Source organism: Cupressus sempervirens, chromosome 7, assembly GCF_028749045.1.
Source record: "Cupressus sempervirens isolate cs-2001-9-10 chromosome 7, ASM2874904v1, whole genome shotgun sequence".
NCBI lineage: Eukaryota > Viridiplantae > Streptophyta > Pinopsida > Cupressales > Cupressaceae > Cupressus > Cupressus sempervirens.
In genome coordinates this window covers 633638212-633656112 of record NC_143124.1, presented here as the reverse complement: position 1 = coordinate 633656112, position 17901 = coordinate 633638212, and positions in this window count along the sequence as shown.

The following is a 17901-nucleotide window of genomic DNA, read 5'->3' as shown; positions in this document are numbered from 1 at the left end:
AAAAAGAGTATTCAAAAGTATGAAAACATTCATAGGTTGTTTGAGAATCTTGGTAATGAAATGCTGATTTTGGTGTTGACAGGCTACTAGACAAGCCTAGAAGGCCATAGTTGAAGAATGGTGAAATATGGGTTGATAGAAATTAATGGGGAGTTGGAACATGACAAATTTATTATGTTAAGATGGTCTAAGGTGTTTGGATCAAGGGTTGAGGTCAGAATTGAGTTTTGGTGTGTTGGAGGCACTAAGTACACTAGGTGGCCTAGGATGGAGTTAGTGAAATGAGAGATTCGAAAAAGGAAGTGGAAAGGTGAACTTGATTGGTATGGTTGTGGAAGTGATTTAAAAAGTCAGAGAACTTCATTTGACCTTTGAGTAGGACTAATTCCTTGAGTTGATTCCAAGTTTCTTATTGAATCCTCCAGTTGAGTTAGCCTACTTAAGGTGATAATAGAGGGCTCTGCATCAATGTGTGTGTGTGTGTGTGTGTGACCAATGCCTTTTCTTATTTGGGCAAAAAGTCAACATCAATGAAGATTTTTAGGTACAAATTTATAATGCTCTATGCACTTAAACTATAAACAATTTAATATTCAATACATGACAGATCAAGTGTGTGTGTGTGTGTGTGTGTGTGTGTGTGTGTGTGTGTGTGTGTGTGTGTGTGTGTGTGTGTGTGTGTGTGTGTAATTTTAAACTAGTCTAGATTGTAGTTTAACTCCTAAGGTAGGGAGACAATGTGGACATTGATATAGAAACAATTCAATATTTCACTATATCTATGATGATCGAGTTTAGAATGTCATAAATGGTTGTGTCCACTTATCTGACATTTAAATTTTTTACGAATTTTAAAGATGATTATAAAGGAAAAATTAAGTGCAGTTTAAATCTTCATGCCTTTTAAATAAATAAAACAGAGTATTTTATTTTTTATTAAATAAAATATATGAATCCATATTACAAAGCCATGATTTAAGCTCCTTATCCTCCTTACAAATATTTTTCTTTTAAGTACTTATTTGAATGTGTCTTGTTTTTTTTCTTATTGAATATCTTGTTTCATCTTTTACACCTTGTACATAGGTGAAAAGGTGTGAGTATGAATTGTCATATCTTTTCAACATATCTAATTTTGTTTAACAACATATGCGGACGGCTTAAACATCACACACTAAGATTCATTCTAAAAGTAAATGTGTTAAATAGTCAAAGTTGACTTATTTTATCTAAGCTTAATTCTCTCCTTAGTGTGTGATGTTTAAGGGTAGTCATTCACATGAAGCCAAAGCCTTTTTGAAATGTGGTTGTTGCTACTACTTTGGATGACGTCTTTGATAATTCTCATTGCTCCAAATGGATATAAAAATGTCGAGTCTCTCAACTCCCAATACCTTAATTTCTTTTGTCTCTTGTTCACACCTTCATGTTTTTCATTTTTCACTCCAATTTGTATCGGTATAATCATGCAGGTGTAAAGTTATATACATACATACATACATACATACATATATACATATATATACATATATATATATATATATACATGTACATATATATGTATATATATGTATATATATAGATGTACATATATATATGTATATGTATATACATATATATACATATATATATATATATAGATACATATATATATGTATCTATATATATACATAGATACATACATATATACATACATACATATATACATATATACATATATATACATATATACATAGATATATACATATATATATTTACATATATATATATATATACATACATATATACATATATAATATATATGTATATATATAGATATATATGTATGTATATATATATGTATATATACATATATATATATGTATATATATATATATATACATATACATATATATACATACATATATACATATACATATACATATACATATACATATACAGTGAATAAAATTTTTTCTTTCTTGTTGTGTCCCCATCAAGTGGTATCAGAGCTGGTTTTCCTGAGTGTGTAGACAGAGTGCCGATTGTGACGCAGTTTGCACCAGGGCTGTGTGGTTGTGGGTTTGAGTTAAGAAGATGCCTCCATGAAGAGAGTGTGGTGGAAGGGTCAGAGCTATTAATCCTGAGGAGGTTAGAGCCCTCCAAAGGCAGGTACAAGCATTGCAGGAGGAGCTCCGTAGAGGAACAAATGTTGCTGCAGGTGACAAAAGTAAGGATGACAATGAAGAAGAAGAAATTGGACCAAAAGGGAAATTTGATAGGGAAGTTCTAAATCAAGAAGAGGAAAGGCTTTTTAGGGCCATTACTAAGTTTGGGGAAAGACCTACAATTGATGTGGGTGTATTTTTAGGAAATTTGAAACCAGATGAGTTGATTGATTGGATCAATGAACTGGAAGAATACTTTGAGTATGAGGATATCAGGGACCCAAATAGGGTTAAGTTTGCAAAGGCCAAACTGAAAGGACATGCCAAAATCTGGTGGCAAGAGGTTCAATTGGAATGAAATAGAAGAGGAAAGGATAAGATCACAAGGTGGGATCATATGGTGGACAAATTGAAGAAGCAATCCATTCCTGTTGATTATGAGCTTGATTTGTTTAAAAAGATGCATGGGTTAAAGCAAGCATAAAAATCAGTCCAAGAATATACAGAGAAGTTTTACTAACTTCTTATTAGAGTAGGGCATGTAGAAGCAAATAAGGAGAAGGTTGCTCATTATATCAATGGTTTGCGACCTAGCATCTAGGAGGAATTAAGTCTGGTAAGAATGACCAGCATTGAAGAGGCATACTAGTTTGCCCTACGAGTTGAAGAGAAGCTAAATAAGAGGTTTGAAGGGAGACAAAGAGGGCATGGTCAAGGAGGAAGGGGTAGTGGTAGGTCATCTAGAGGCTGAAATGGAACCCAAAAGAAAAATGAAGATGTGGGTACTAGCAGGAACCAGAGGAACAAGGGTTTCAATCACTCTCATGATCAAGACTTTGGAAATCGGAGAGGAAGAGGTAGAGGATGTGGACAAGGAAGAGGAGGCTTCCATGGTACCTATTTCCATTACAATGAAGAAGGTCATCGAGCCTTTGAATGTCCACAACAACAAGGAAGGATAGATAGGAGAGCTAAGGGTCAAGCTAGGGTTGCTCATGTGGATGAGGATGCACAATCATCACATTCAGAGGATGTAGAAAGAGGAGAGACTTTAGTAAATGAAAGGGTCCTACTAAGTGGTGAGATTGAACTAGGACAAAGGAGAAGTTTATTCCGTACTAGGTGCAAGTGTGAGGATAAATGTTGTGATGTGATCATTGATGGTGGTAGCACTAATAACTTGGTATCAGAGGAGATGGTCTCTAAGCTGAAGCTCAAGAGGGAGAAACACCCCCAGCCCTATCAGATTGCTTGGGTGAAGGATGATCATAAGGTCCTGGTAAGTGAACAATGTTTAGTGAAATTCAAAATTGGGAGTTACCATGATGAAGTTCTCTGTGATGTTATTCAATGGATGTTTGCCATCTATTGTTGGGTAGACCATGGCAGTTTAATAAGCATGTAGTACATGATGGTCATGCAAACACATACTCTCTAACAAAGGATGGAGTTCACCGGAAACTGAAGCCCATGAAAAAGGAAGGCGAAAAGGTATGTAGCAGTGCTAGGATTTGTCTTGTTGATGGAAGGAAGTTTTTAGATGGCATGAAACATCAGCATATGTGCTATGCTTTGATTCCTAGGAAAGATAAAGAAGGTAGTAGTGAAATACCACTTGAAGTTTTAGATTTACTAGGTGAGTTTGGAGATATTATCTTTGATAATGTTCTAGAAGGATTGCCACCAATAAGGCAAATCAGTCATCAAATAGATTTAATCCCAGGAGCTAGTTTGCCTAACAAGGGTGCTCACAGGATGACTCCTACTAAAACTGAGGAGCTAAATAGACAAGTCCAAGAGCTATTGAGGAAGGGGTTGATTCTGGAGTGCCTGATTTCATGTGCAATACCTGCAGTACTGGCACCAAAGAAGGATGGAGAGTGGAGGATGTGTATAGATTCTTGAGCTATGATTAGGATAACCATCAAGTATCGATTTCCTTTACCAAGAATGGATGATCTTATGGATTGCTTGAGTGGAGCTTAGTACTTCACAAAGATAGATCTCAAGAGTGGCTATCATCAGATACATATTCGAGAAGGAGATGAGTGGAAAACTTCCTTCAAGAGCAAGGAGGGTCTTTATGAGTGGTTAGTCATGCCCTTTGGATTGACGAACACCCCAAGCACCTTCATGTGGCTTATGAATGAGGTACTTAAGAAGTTCTTGGAAAAAAAATTTATTGTCTATTTGGATGATATTTTAATTTTCAGGAAGACTTTGGAAGAACGTTTATTGCATATTTGTAGTGTCCTTGAAAGGTTAAGGGAAGAGAAACTGTTAATTAATCTGAAGAAGTGTATCTTTGCAAAAAGGGAATTAGTCTACTTGGGGTTTGTTATATCACCTGAAGGTCTCAAAATGGATCCAGAGAAGGTAAAAGCCATCTTGGAATGGCCTACTCCGAGGTCTGCTACTGAGGTAAGATCATTTCATGGTCTAGTTAGTTTTTACAGGAATTTCATTAAGAATTTTAGTATCATATTTGCACCTCTGACTGACACAATAAGAGGGGATAGAAAAGAGTTCAAATGGACTACAGCAGTTGCGAGAAGTTTTATAGTGCTGAAGAAGAAGGTGAGAAAACAACCTAGGTTGGCACTTCCAGACTTTAGAAAGGTGTTCCATGTGGATTGTGATGCTAGCGGCAGTACTATTGGGGCTGTATTAAGCCAAGAAGGTAAGCCTATTGCATATTTTAGTGAAAAATTGAATGATGCGAAAAAGAAGTATTCTGTTTATGATCAAAAGTTCTATGCAATAGTTCAGGCCTTAAAGAAATGGAGGCATTATTTATTGCCAAAGGAATTTATTTTGTATACTAATCATCAGGCATTATAGTACCTAATTAGCCAAGGTAAATTGAATCAGAGGCATATGAAGTGGGTAGAGTTCTTGCAGAGCTATACATTTGTGTTGAAGCATAGAAGTGGAAAATCTAATAGGGTTGCAGATGCACTAAGTAGGAGATATTTTTTGCTTATAGTAATGCAGGTTGAAGTAGTTGGGTTTGATGAACTCAAGAATCTGTACCCTGAGGATCTTGATTTTGCTGAAGCGTGGAAAGCTTGTAAAGAGCCTGTTGCTATAGACAGAACTATGTGGTTAGACTATATGATTCAGGACGGTATGTTGTTCAAGGGAAGTCAATTATGCATTCCAAGGAGTTCCATGAGGGAAAATCTGATTAAGGAGAAACAAAGTGGAGGGATGGCAAGACATTTTGGTTGAGATAAGACCATTTCCATTCTCAAAGAACATTATTTTTGGCCTCAAATGTCACAAGATGTGAAGAAGTTTGTATAGAGTTGTCAGATTTATCAAGTTGCTAAGGGATTTAGTCACAATACTGGACTATATCAGCCATTTCCTATTCCATCAAAGCCATGGGAAGACATAAGTATGGATTTTGTTCTTGGATTGCCAAGGACACAAAGGGGTAATGACTCAATATTTGTGGTCGTTGATAGGTTCTCCAAAATGGCACATTTCATTCCATGCCACAAAACTCATGATGTTGTCCATATTGCAGACTTGTTTTTTAGAGAGGTGGTACGACTACATGGTCTCCCAAGGAGTATAGTTTTTGACAGAGATACCAAATTTGTGGGGTATTTATGGAGAACATTGTGGAAAAAGTTGAGAATGGACTTGAAATTCAGTTCCACACATCACCTGCAGACTGACGGCCAAACAGAAGTGGTAAATAGAAGTCTGGGCAATTTGCTGAGATGTTTAGTTGGGGATAAGCCCAAGGGATGGGATTTGATTCTACTACAAGCAGAGTTTGCTTACAATAATTTTGTAAATAGGAGTACAGGTAAATCACCATTCCAAATTGTATATGGAAGTAGCCCAAGGACTGCACCAAAATTGAGGAAGATAGAGAAAGGGGAGAGGACAAGTGTTGAAGCTGAAGAATTTGCTAAACATATCAACCGTCTGCATGAGGAGGTTCAGGCACACATTACCAAGATGAATCAAGAGTATAAAGCTAGGGCTAATCAAAGGAGAAGACATAAGGAATTCCAAGTAGGGGATCTAGTCATGTTACACTTATGAAAAGAAAGATTTCCAGTCGGTACTTACAACAAGCCGAAAATGAAGAAATTTGGCCCTTGCAAAATTTTGAAGAAACATGACTCAACAAATGCATATGAGGTGGAGTTGCTAGATGGTATTCACATTTCTCCTATTTTCAACATTGCAGACTTAACAGAGTATCATGATGATGGTGCAGATGAGGAGCCGATGTTAGAGCCATGTCCAATTCCTACTTCTAAAAAGGAGGAGATAGAAGACATTTTAGATCATCATGTGGGTAGGAGTACCAGACATAGACAGTATGAAGAGTATTTGGTCAAGTGGAAAGGACGGCCAATCGAGGACTCAACTTGGATATCAGCAACTGAGGTTTCCCATTTGGGATTTCCTCTACCATTCATAAAGTGACAAGGTCACTTTTCAATCTACCCTAGGTGTCTGATGTAGGAGCATCCAAAGGTATAAGGGCAATCCTATGTCAACTAAAAAAAAAATGTACTTAGACTTAGTTTTTGTTTCATGTGTTTTCATTTCTGGATACCCATTTGGGTCAAATAAAGGTTCCAACTCTCATAGTTCCACTATCAGTGTTCTAGGATAGAGTATTTGAACACCTTGGGATACATGTAAATGCTAAAAAAAATAGGAGTATGTAATTGAGCCATCATTTTGGTGAACAAGAAGGTTTAAATTAGCCAGATGAATGTAATTGTAATTTAGAGCATTCCAGAAAAAGAATCAGGTCAAAAGGCCCCACGGTTTGAAAGTTATTGCAGTTTTTTGATTTTTAGAGACATCCTAAGAATGCTTTAAAGTCAGGTTAGGGGCATTAAATGACCTTGAAAAGGGCTGAAAAATGGGGGGACAAGCAAAGCTGGTCCATAGGGCTATAGAGCGCTTCGAGAGCTTTTTAAAAATGTAAACGGTTCGTCAATCGGAGCTACGATTCAAAAGTTATGCCTCTCAAAAGTTCGATTATCATTTTTGGATTCTTCTAATTTTGTGCCAACTTCTAATGCAACTTCTAGAGCCTTTTATTTGGTCGATGGATGCCTACTAGCACTTTCTAGAATGTATTCCTAAGCCTTAACCCTCTGGGGTCTATTTAAGAACATTTCTAGCATTGTAAAAGGCAGTTCAGAGTGGAATTTGAAAGAAGGTATTGGGAGAAGAATTTATCCCCAGATTTATGATATTGTAAGCCCTTAAGGCATGTTTTGAAGTCTATTTTTTCTATACTGAACGTATTAGCATATTTACACAGTGAATAAAATTTTCCATTTCTTGTTGTGTCCCCATCACTTTTGATCACGACTTTTAATATTTTCAAATATATTGTTTGAGTATAAGTAGTGGGTAAGATTTTAAAGATTTTTGCTTTGACATGGTGCTTGGGACTCTAAAATTTGCCAAAATTTATAGAGTTCCATCATGTTGCATATACAAATATTATTCTCACTCCTTCCAATCTTACAACGGGGGAAAATGTTTCACCATGGTCAATTCCTTATTCTTGAGCATATCCCTTACATACTAGTCTTGCTTTGTTTCTTACAACTTCTCCATTTTTATTCAACTTGTTCCTTAAAATTCATTTTGTCCCAATCGCATTCTTGTCCTTGGGTCTCGGTACCAATGTCCATGTATTATATTCTCAATATAATCTATCTCTTCATTCAAATGTTGTATTAATCCAATTTTCATTTTCAAGTGCATCTTTGACTTTTGTAGGTTCAAACTCAAAAATCAACCACATGTTATCTCTTAACTTACTTCTTGTCATGACTCCAACATTCATATCACTAATTATCTAATTCTCTAAATGATTTACTCTTACATACTTTGCTAAGAAATGTTCAATTATAGGTTCTCCATCATTTCTAACATTTGATGGGGGTGCAACAATTTTCTCATTGTACTCCTGTCGTGGGTCAAGTATTGTAAGTTGTTTTTTAGTGACTCTCTATTTTTATTCAAGCATCTTCTATTATGACTCATTTTTCTTCTCAGGTAAAGTGTTTGATGCTCCTTCTTGTACATAGACAAATCTTTGATAGTGCTCAAGTTCTTTCTTGTTTTCCTCATCTCTTTTTTCTGCAAACTCATCAATTCTCACATGTGCACTTTCAACCATAGTGTCAATAACTTTATTCAAACACATATGCTTTTCTCCTAGTAGAGTATCCCATGAATATTCTTTCATCTCCTTTAAAATGAGCTTTCCATTTCTAGCACCCTTGTGAATATAACACCTGCTTTCAAAGATTTTTTTTGTACCTTTCTTCAAGTGCACTTGATTAAGGGTGTAGATAGTAGTACTAATTTCCTCTCTCCAGAATATTTGTTCAACTCCTTTCTCAATCAATAGAGTTCTAGCACAATCAACAATGGATATGTTTCTCCTTTCAACAATGTCATTCTATTGTGGTGTCTTGGGTACAAATACTTGCCTTTTAATTTCATTATCATTAGAAAGTTGGTAAACTCGTTAGCCATGAACTTGCCTCCTCTATCATATTTTAAATAGATAAAATAACAAATATGTGTCACCTTATAGGACCTCTAAACCTATTTTGGTAAAATTTTATTTCTTTAATAAAAATCAACATTTTTCAAAAACTAAAAATACCCTTTTATAGATATTGGATTCAATATCATCATCATATAAATTTTATAGTGTTTTGGTTCATTATGATATGTTATAATTTCAAAATATTAAAAGTAGATATTTTAACATTCAAGAATATGCTACCTCAAAAAAGGAAAAAAATAGTAAATCATATCAACAAAAAATAATATTTATATTTAGCACTAGAGGAGAAAGTCCCCTTAAATAATATGTAAGTTTTTTTTCCAAAGAGGTCTAGATTTGATAGGGAAGTTTTGATGGGAGAAACAAATTGTTGATTTAGTATAAGGTCGACCTCAACTACTTATTACAAAAAAAATCTACGTCAAAAATAAATATTTATCATTTTCTACACTAACTATACATATCATTTATAGTATGTTTTGAAATCGGGGAAAAAAAAATTATTTGCATATACTAGTTTGACAGGAAATACACTCTATATTTTTCACAATTAAAAAAGGACTTCAAGTTTTTATTTAAATGGATAAATTATTTCTCAAAAAAATTCAAAAATTTATGGGCATAAAATTTATCCAATTTTACACATTTCATTAGTTTACATACATCATCTTTAAATTCTAAACACAAATGCCACTTTTATGTCATTTAAGTTGAACAATATGTCTTCTATGGTCCTTTTTCTTTATAAAAGGTGACATAGGTTTGTGCTTTTACCCAAACATTTCAATTGCTTGCTAGTTTCCTTCTTAACTCTTTCCTTATACCATTTGAACATTTGAAATGCATCAGACTTAACTTTTAGAAACATCACAATCATCATTCTTGAATAATCATCAACAATTAGAATGATGTATCTATCATCATAATAGCTTTCAACTTTCATTGGATCACAAAGGTCAGTATGAACTAAATCCAACATATCATTAGATAAATATGATTTGCTTGAGAAACTTGTCTTAGTCATTTTTCCAAGTTCACATTCTCGACACATGGAATTATCAAGCTTATATAAACTTAGTAAACCTCTCACTTTCTTATTCATACTTACTTTAATCATGTTACCAAATTTCACATGATAGAGCCTGATGCAGGAGAATCTAGTGGTGTTAGCACAATCCTGTATCACCCAAAAATATGCTTATTATTAGTTTATGTTTAATTTGTTTGTATTTCTAGATACTTAGTTGGGCCAAATAGAGATTTCAACTCTCATAGTTCCACTATTACTTTTCTAGGTTACTATTTTTGTGCACCTTGGGATATGTGCATAATGTGGAGTTTGAGTTCTTTTTCCATAGAGCCAAAATTATGAAGAGTTAGAGGCTATGAGTTGGATGGAAGGTTGCAATTGTGTAATTTCCAGCACTCCAAAAAAAGAATCAAGACAAAAGATTGTGTGATTTGAAAGTTATTGCAATTCTAAGTTGCTTGGAGACCTCTTAAGAATACTATGAAGGCTAGTTTGAGGCACTAAATGGAATCATATGACTTGAAAAATGGAGGTAGAAAAAGTTGGCCTACATGCAAAGAGAGTTCTTAGAGATATTTTTGGAAATGTAAACAATTCATCAATCAGAGTCCCAAATCAAAAGTTGTGTCTTTCAAAAGTTGGACTACTATTTATGAAACCTAATTTTGCACTAACTTCTAATGTACCTTCTAGAACCTTATATTTTTTTGGTGGCCACCAAATGGCACAATGTATAATGTATTCCTAACCCTAAACCTAATTTGGGTTACTTAAGGTCAATTCTTGCAATGCAAATGCATTTTTTTTTTGGAGTTTGGAAGAAGGTACCATGAGAAGGGTTTTTCTCCAGAATCTGATAATATTGTAAGCCCATAGGGCATATAGTTAAATCTATTTTTCTATAATTTGGAAGGAAGGTTGCAATTGTGTAATTTCAAGCACTCCAGAAAAAGAATCAGGTCAAAAGATTGCATGGTTTGAAAGTTATTGCAATTCTAAGTTGCTTGGAGACCTCTTAAGAATACTATGAAGCCCAGTTTGAGGCACTAAATGACATCATATGACTTTAAAAATGGAGGCAAAAAAATTTGGCCTACATGCATATAGAGTGCTTAGAGAGATTTTTGGAAATGTAAATAGTTCATCAATCGGAGTCCCAAATCAAAAGTTGTGTCTTTTGAAAGTTGGACTGCCATTTATGAAACCTAATTTTGTATTAACTTCTAATTTGCCTTCTAGAACCTTCTATTTTGGTGGTGGCCACCAAATGGCAAAATGTAGAATTTTTTCCTAACCCTAAACGTAATTTGGGTTACTTAAGGTCAATTCTTGCAATGCAAAGGCTTTTTTTTTTGGAGTTTGGAAGAAGGTACTGTGAGAAGGGTTTTTCTCCAAAATTTGATAATATTGTAAGCCCATAGGACATATAGTTAAATCTATTTTTCTATAATGAATGTAATAGCATATTATTTCTAATAATAAAAGTCTCCTTTACGTTTGTGTTTATTTTTGTCTTGGGTTGTGCCCTCATCGGAGCCTCTTATGCCCTAACCAAATATCTTCAATTCTAGCAAACAGGCATGTATTTTCAGTGGAACCCATGTAGAACAGGTTACTTGGTAGAAAAGTGTACCTTAGTTTACTATTAAAGGAAATTCAAGGTTATTAGTGGCACAACTAAGGATGGGATCTCGCACCTTAGGTGCAAGACGAGAAGTTGGAAGAGGCCCAAAGAGACTTGGGGGTAGAGAATTTGCATATTTTGTAGGTCTGGAGTGGTTGAAATGGAATGGAACTTTCTCTCAAAATATATGGCATATGACAACATATGATCTCTCTATGATGTCATCTTGAAGGCAGACAAAATGCATAGCTTATTTGAAGAGGATAAGATAAAGCAGACTGCTAGTTTTTTGGTTAAGATACATACCAAAAGATTAGAAATAGAAAGGAATTCAAAAATTATCCAGTGTGGTTCTTCAGTCCCTTGGACTACTTTGTTCTTGTGGATGTCATTAAAAATCATTCATTCATTTATTCTTGTTTGTTCACTAGTTCCAATAATCTTTCCATCTTTATCAAATATTTTCACTTTTCTATTTTGAAACTTCAGTTGGTGACTTGTGTTATTCATCTATAAAACACTCAATAAATTTTATTTTAGACCTTGAACCCAATAAGAATCATCATACCTAATATTTTCATTCTACATTAGTAAACATGTTCCTTTCACAAGACATAAAACATCATTTCCAAGTTTTAAAAATCCACCATCATACTCTTCTAGGTTATCAAACTTATCAATATCGCCAATTATATGATGTGAACAATCACAATCAATAATCCAAGTATCATTCTTATTAACATGAGATATAAGAGCTTTATCTTCTTCATACCTTTTCTCTACTAGGTCTTCTTTCAAAACAAGATACAAAACTTCCTCACCTTCATCTTGATCATCAAATTCTTACTTGGTGTGTTCATCCTCAACCAGGTAGCAAGACTTCTTCTCCTTGTCTTTGTAATCATTATTCCTTTTGTAGTTTTTCTCCCTTTTTTCACTCTTATCATTTATTTTTAGGACATCTAGATGCAATATTACCAACTCCATTACATTTGAAGCATACTAAGGGTAATTTACCTTTGTACTTTCCTTTTCCTCTCAATAGCCTCCTAGAAAATAATGCTTTTAGCTCATCTTGTTCTTTCTTGTCTAATTTATAGTCACATTTATCTCTTCTATAGTGATTATTCTTATCTTTCCTTGAACTTCCAGTAGTTAGTGATGACATGAAATAATTTTCTAGCTCAAGTAAACTATTACCAAAGTTTCTCAATGCAAAAGTAATCAATCTACTAATTGTGTGTACAAACAATGTCACACTTCTATAAACCATTAGTTTTGAGAATACCCATGAAAGAGGGCATCTCAAGAGGTGGCTTGTAGCTCTCTATCTATGACATGCAAAGGATATGAGATGGTTGCTCTCAACTAAACTAAACTATGCAACTCTTGCAAGGTACACCATAGAATGAGAGATTCAAATATGGGATCAAGAATGCTAGTATCCAAGAATATAGAATGAATGTAATGCAAATTAAAGCTAAATGAGAGAGAGTGTAATACAAGATAAACTAGAAAATAAGTATTAAAACCTCCATTTATACTAGATGATTTAATCTATAAGAATGGAGAGAAACTAGAATGAATGGGAAGTGAGTAAAAGAGTAATCTCCCTTTTAAAGAGATATGGATGATAGAGATCATTAGGAAAGATGCATGTGATCAAGGGTGGAGTTTGAAAGTGGGAGTGATCTATGTGCACAAGCATTTCCACCAATTGTGATGAAGAGTTGACTTTTGTCCCCCATGTGGGACAAAAACAAATATTTTTGTGTGTACAACTTAGGATGAGAGATGAGTGGGGAATATTATTTAATTAAATGGGGACATTTTCTTTTAATCAAATGTTGACTTAGGATAATATAGTCAAACTATAGGTTGAAAATAGATTAATTGATTTTTATCAATTTGACCTAGACAAATGATTAATAAATTTAGCCAAAATGCTAAGAAGGGGGCTAATAGCCTAGATGACCATTTTTGGGTAATTAAATTTATACTCTTTGACTAATATTTGATTGGTCTAGGAACACATTACGTCAAAGAATGAAGAAGTTAAGATGATAGAGAGGTCTGGCTCTGAAGAACGAAGCACAAAGAGATAGTAGATCTTGAATGCACAGTCTATTAGAAACAATATTGAATACTTGGAGAGATAAAATACAATACCAATACCTAAGACAAGCACTGGTATGTCGAGAAAAGAAAGAAAATGGATCAAGAGAAAATAGATAGTTGTAGTAGAAAGCAATTTCAAACAATAATAAAATATTCTTGCCCCCTTGGGATTGAAATCGAAATGAAATAGAGGAGATGCAGAAATAAGCTAGATTTGATCAAATCATAACAAAGAAAAGTTCATGATGATAGATAAGAGATTAAAACCAAAGATCGACCACCAAGAAATGAAGATATGTCCTAGTTTGACTAAGTTTGACCAAGAAAGATAAAGCATAAGAATTAGGTCAAAGAAAAAAGAAAGATGAAATTAGATGAGATGAAATAGAAATGAAAGTGAAGAGTGGAAGAGAGTAGAAATGAAGAAATAATGATTTCCCCAAACAAGATTCAAAGATTAAGCCTCAATAGGTTAGCCAACTACATAGAAGAAGGAAGAAATTTTGACTAGCAAGATGAACCCAAATTTGATTTTTGATCCCAAAAATGGATCTAGGATGTTGAGATTAGAAAACATAGGTCAAAATCATAGATGAGATGGTAAGATAGAAAAGAAAAGAGAAATAGGAAAGAAGAGATAAGATAACATCAAGAAGAGGCAAGAGAAGGATGAAATAAATTAGCTAACAAGTCCATGAAAGATAAAGAATAGAGCTATCCCAGCATGTAAAATGCAAAGCTAAGCTAGAATAAACTCTAGAATGCAAGCTAGTATGAAAAGGTACAATTGCAAGGATTAGATAAGTAGGTCCTAGTTTTTATCATTGAGCCTTATTAGGGACATCAGACGATCATAAAATCATCACTAGCACAAACTATGATGATATGAATATGATCTATATTGGATAGAAATATGGGAATCTAGCCTAAGCATCAAAGACATGTAGGTCAAGATGGCTAGTGTAGTTAGATTCCCTAAGTTTAGTATAGAAATATTACACCTATATCAATGCATAATTTTTAGGATAACCCCTGCATGCAGTCTTGCAAAAATATACAAGGATGATACATTGTAGGCCCAAAGTGTCAAGTAGGACAAGTATGAATGCTCTAAACACCCTAAAATAGCAAAGCATACCCACAAGAAGAAAGAAAGTAAAACATGCCCCATGCCCCTAGTCTTCTATTCCATGACACCCTCAAAATACTGTTAGGGAGGGAACATTCAACAAAGAAATTGTCATAGACATAACACAAAGAAGATAAAGTTAATCATAGCTCATAAAGTTTAAATTTTATGTGTGTGTGTGTGTAAGTCTCATGGCCACTTCTTCAAGACCCACATCTAATAGTGAGATATATTGTAGCACCCTAGACTATAGGTAGCCTATTTGAAAAGTGTGAGAAACACTTGATGTCAAGGGGTAGTATTGAGGAACATTTCTTTTCATGAGTTACCAAAGAAACTCTAATACACAAGGAGACCTTTATAAGCTAAGAAATGGTGCCCCTAAAATGAGGACAAGAGACAATTTCAAGCTAGGAAATGTGTTGTGAAATGAATGAGACTGATAGACATAGGTGCAAGGGTCTCAAGTAGTGCTTGTTTCTAGGTTTTCACCACTTGGCAGATTTTTTTCAAGACTTTTTTCAATTTTTTTTGGATTTTTTCAGCATCATATATAATTTTTATTTTATTTTTAGAGTTATTTAGATATTACTATTTCTCAAGAAAGATCACATAAATTGTCCCAATGACTAGCAAGATGTAGAATGTGGAGTAGAAACCAAGTGGATAAGATGAATAAGCAAGAAAAAATTAAGCAAGTGAAAATGATCCTCAAGGACTGACTCCTCAAGAGTACCCAAGCTAGGGAAAGATAGCCATATAAAGAAAAATTTTGGAAAGAAATGGAAGCAATGAGAAAGATAACATATAGTATAAGCAGTGGAAGCTACTAAGTGAGATAGCATATGGGATAAGCAGTGGAAGACAATAAGAAAGGTAGCATGAAATCATGTAAGCCAAAAGAGTAGACATGTCAAGAGGCCTAAGAACTATGTTTTTCTTTATTGTGTGTACAGAAAATGTCACACTTATATAAACCATTATTCTTGATAATTCCCATGAAAGAGGGCATCTCAAGATGTGGCTTATAGCTCTCTAACTATGACATGCAAAGGCTATGAGATGGTGGCTCTCAAATGAACCAAAGTATGCAGAGAAAGTAGAATGAAAGCTAAACTATAAAATAAGTTTACAACCTCTATTTAGACTAGATGATTTAATCTATAAGCATGGAGATAAACTATAATGAATGAGAAGCATGAAGAATGAAGAATAGAATCTAGAAGAAGATAAGCTCCACAAGTATGAGATCTTTAATCCTGCAGCATAATGTTAGTAAAAGAGTGAAGTTGTGAAGTGGGGAGAGAGCTCTCCCTTTTAAAGAGAAATGGATGATAGAGATCATGAGGCAAGATGCATGTCAAGGGTGGAGTTTGAAAGAGGGAGTGATCCATGTGCACAAGCATTTCCACTAATCATGATGGAGAGTTAACTTTTGTCCCCCCATGCGGCATAAAACTATTTTTATTTTTATTTTTAAATAATGAAAATTGTTTGGTGTGTGCAATTTAGGATAAGAGATGAGTGGATAATTTTATTAATTAAAAGGGGACATGTTCTTTTAATCAAATATGGACTTAGGATAATATAGTCAAACTATTGATTAAAATCATATTGATTGATTTTTAGCAATTTGGCCTACACAAATGATTAATTAATTTAGCCAAAATGCTGAGAAGGGGGCTAATAGTCTAGATGACCATTTTTGGGTGATTATAAAGGTAAAAAACTAGTAGAATAGTTCTTATAGTCACCATAAAATATGTGTAGTACAATGGTGTACAATCAAAAGTTGTGTTACATCCATCAAATTTCCCTATAATAGGAGTAATTTTATTGACATCTACCATAGGCTTCATAACAAACAATTTTATTTGTAGTGACCATAAATACCAAGTGAGGTATGTGTTACATTGGTAAGTGTACATAATTAATGGATGAGAGAATGGTTGAAACTATCGAGCCTTCCATTTGCCAATTACAGGGATGATTTTGTTTAGATAAAATATAACATAGTTTGGATACCAAGAAGCATGTGCAAGCTAGTGGTTTTAAGGTTGTGGTTGCAAGTGGGTGGTTGATGGTTCAAAATCATTGCACTCACATTTTACTTATAATGGGAATCCTTATTTGGGAAATAAAATATGATAGGTGTTCACTTTTGAAAACCATGCATGGTGGAGTGGAAATAGTAATAAATAGAAAGTTCTGAGGTTACATGCTCAAATCATTCTATCATGTTTTTAGCAAATAATATTTTTCTTGATTTGGGCCACAATCTATTCCTTGATTTTAGCCATAATTGTCTCCTTGTTTTTAGTCACAATATTCTCCTTGAATTTATCCATAAATAAATAAAATTTATTTTTCTTATACATTCTCACATATTTGAGATTTCTCCTCCACATGAAATATTGATTTCCTTTGGCACAATAAATGCTACTAAATACAATCAAATATTAATTATTCATATATTTTATCTAAAAACTTAAATAAAAGTTACTTGTATATTGAAATATATGCGACATAAAATGGGAAAATGGAATGTGAAAATAAGGATGAAGGCTTATGTAAAGGGTAAAATATGGGATAATTTAGGACATAAATCACTCTCATCAATAGTTAAGAGTGTGATGAGAGAAATTGTGCCAAACATAAGGCCATGAAATATAGAGGTCTTCCATCTCCAAAGGGTAGATTAATACTTGCATATCACTTATGACATGGCAAAGTAGTGGTATAGGGAGAATGAGTTGGAAGAAAGGAAGTTAGTATTGGGGAAGTACCTCATCACTAGGTCACCATTGAATTGAAGAGGTGGGAAGGTTGACATGAACTAAGGATACATGATTATCAATATTGGCTACTCGATAGTCCTTTTGAGTAGAGCTATGGCCCTCCCAGCAGTTAGTCACCTAGAGACCTAGATGATAGATTTTATAGAAACCATCAGGACAAAAAGGATGCCAATTGATTGGACTACGATCCTCAATAACAACTTAGACAAGAAACTCATTTTGGTGAAGAATGACCTGCAATTCTACATGACCTCCTATTTCATGTACCTCTTAGCCACAGGACCAACAGATTATCCTAGTTCTGTTAAGAGAGGGTGTGTACAAGACGCAAGCATGTGGCTATACATAGTATACCCTCAACTCATAAAAAATAAGCTTCCTCTTAAAAGCCCCAAATATATATTTTTGAATCATGGATTCATATTCTCTATTATTCATTTTGTCAAAGGGTGCTATACCAAGAGAATGTAAGTAGAAG